Source organism: Arachis duranensis, chromosome 4, assembly GCF_000817695.3.
Source record: "Arachis duranensis cultivar V14167 chromosome 4, aradu.V14167.gnm2.J7QH, whole genome shotgun sequence".
In the NCBI taxonomy this organism is placed as follows: domain Eukaryota; kingdom Viridiplantae; phylum Streptophyta; class Magnoliopsida; order Fabales; family Fabaceae; genus Arachis; species Arachis duranensis.
The window spans coordinates 25,052,979-25,055,780 of NC_029775.3; the positions used below are offsets into that span (position 1 = coordinate 25,052,979).

General features: G+C 32.5%; 1 non-coding gene across 1 annotated transcript; it reads left to right on the forward strand.

The window, feature by feature from the left end:
* The first annotated feature begins 810 nt into the window (after positions 1-810).
* Positions 811-918, forward strand: LOC127747361 (small nucleolar RNA R71). Its single transcript, XR_008009161.1, has one exon. It is a non-coding gene; the product is annotated as a small nucleolar RNA R71 (small nucleolar RNA).
* Positions 919-2,802: the final 1,884 nt, after the last annotated feature.

Genomic DNA, 2,802 nt, shown 5'->3' on the forward strand with positions numbered 1-2,802 from the left:
TTCCTCATTGGGATTCACGTCCTCTCCTTCCTCCCTAGGTTCGGCCATATTGATTATATCAATGGCCTTACACTCTCTTTTTGGATTTTCTTTAGTATTGCTTGGGAGAGTACTAGGAGGAGTTTCAGTGACTTTCTTACTCAGCTGGCCCACTTGTTCCTCCAAATTTCTAATGGAGGACCTTGTTTTACTCATAAAGCTTAGAGTGGCCTTAGACAGATCAAAGACTATATTTGCTAAGTTAGAGGTGCTCTGCTCAAAATTCTCTGTCTGTTGCTGAGAAGATGATGGAAAAGGCTTGCCATTGCTAAACCTGTTTCTTCCACCATTATTAAAGCCTTGTTGAGGCTTTTGTTGATCCTTCCATGAGAAATTTGGATGATTTCTCTATGAAGAATTATAGGTGTTTCTATAAGGTTCACCCATGTAATTTACCTCTACCATTGCAGCGTTTTCAGGATCATAAGCTTCTTCTTCAGAAGATGCCTCTTTAGTACTGTTGGATGCATTTTGCCATCCATTCAGACTTTGAGAAATCATGTTGACTTGCTGAGTTAATATTTTGTTGTGAGCCAATATGGCATTCAGAGCATCAATTTCAAGAACTCCCTTCCTCTGAGGCGTCCCATTATTCACGGAATTCCTCTCAGAAGTGTACATGAATTGGTTATTTGCAACCATTTCAATAAGTTCCTAAGCTTTTGCAGGTGTTTTCTTTAGGTGAATGGATCCACCTGCAGAGTGGTCCAGTGACATCTTAGAGAACTCAGACAGACCATAATAGAATATATCCAGAATGGTCCATTCTGAAAGCATGTCAGAAGGACACCTTTTGGTCATCTGCTTGTATCTTTCCCAAGCTTCATAGAGGGATTCACCATCTTTTTGCTTGAAGGTTTGAACATCCACTCTAAGCTTGCTCAGCTTTTGAGAAGGAAAGAACTTAACCAAGAAGGCCGTGACCAGCTTATCCCAAGAGTCCATGCTATCCTTAGGTTGTGAGTCCAACCATGTTCTAGCTCTGTCTCTTACAGCAAAAGGGAAAAGCATGAACCTGTAGACTTCAGGATCTACTCCATTAGTCTTAGCAGTCTCACAGATCTACAAGAACACAGTTAAAAATTGGTAGGGATCTTCTGATGGAAGTCCATGAAACTTGCAGTTTTGTTGCATTAGAGCAACTAGTTGAGGTTTCAGCTCAAAATTATTTGCTCCAATGGCAGGAATTGAGATGCTTTTTCCATCAAACTTGGAAGTAGGTGTAGTATAATCACCAAGCATCCTCCTTGCATTATTGTTGTTGGGTTCGGCTGCCATATCCTTTTCTTGTTTGAAAATTTTAGTAAGGTTGTCTCTGAATTGTTGTAATTTAGCTTCTCTTAGTTTCCTCTTTAGAGTCCTTTCAGGTTCAGGATCAGCTTCAACAAGAATGCCTTTTTCATTATTCCTGCTCATATGAAAGAGAAGAGAACAGAAAAGGAAGAGGAATCCTCTATGTCACAGTATAGAGATTCCTTTATGTTAGTAGAAGAAGAAAGGGAATAAGAGTGAAGAAGAATGAATAATCCAAACACAAGAGTGAGGATAGGGGTAGTGATTGGAGATGAAGAGAAGTGTTAGTAAATGAATAAATAAATAGAATAAGATGAGAGAGAGAAGTTTTCAAAAATAATTTTTGAAAAGGAGTTAATGATTTTCGAAAATTAAAGGGGAATTAAAATTAAAATTAAAATTTGAAATAATTAATTAATTAAAAACAAATTTTGAAAAAGAGGGAGGTATTTTCGAAAATTGGAGAGAGAAAAGTTGTTAGGTGGTTTTGAAAAAGATAAAAAAATAAACAATAGTTAATTGGTTAGTTTGAAAAAGAATTGAAAATCAAATTTGAAAAGATAAGAAGATAAGAAGATATTTTGAAATCAAATTTTTGAAAAAGATAAAATTTTGAAAAAGGTATGATAAAAATATATGATTAAAAAGATATGGTTGGAAAAGATTTATTTATTTTTAAATTAAAATTAATTACTTGACTAACAAGAAACTAAAAGATATGATTCTAGAATTTAAAGATTGAACCTTTCTTAACAAGAAAGTAACAAACTTCAAATTTTTTGAATCAATCACATTAATTGTTAATAAAGTTTTCGAAAATTTGAAATAAAATAAGAAAAAGATTTTGATAAATAGTTTTAAATTTTCGAAAATCATAAGATAAAAGTAAAAGAGATTTGATTTTTTTGAAAAAGATTTTGAAAAGATAAGATTTTTAAAATTGAAAATTTGACTTGACTTACAAGAAATAACTAATTTTAAAAAATTTGACTAAGTCAACTCAAATTTTTGAAATTTTGAGAGAATTAAGGAAAAGATATATTTTTTATTTTTGAATTTTTAATGATGAGAGAGAAAAACACAATTATGACCCAAAACATAAAAATTTGGATCAAAACACATGATGCATGCAAGAACACTATGAATGTCAAGATGAACACCAAGAACACTTTGAAGATCATGATGAACATCAAGAACATATTTTTTGAAAAATTTTTGATGCAAAGAAAACATGCAAGACACCAAACTTAGAAATCTTTAATGCTTAGACAATATGAATGCAAAGATGCACATGAAAAAAATTAAAAAACACAAAGCAAGAAAACATCAAGATCAAACAAGAAGACTTACCAAGAACAACTTGAAGATCATGAAGAACACCATGCATGGATTTTTGAAAAATGCATAAATTTTTAGAAAAATGCAATTGACACCAAACTTAAAGGTTGACTCAAGACTCAAACAAAAAAC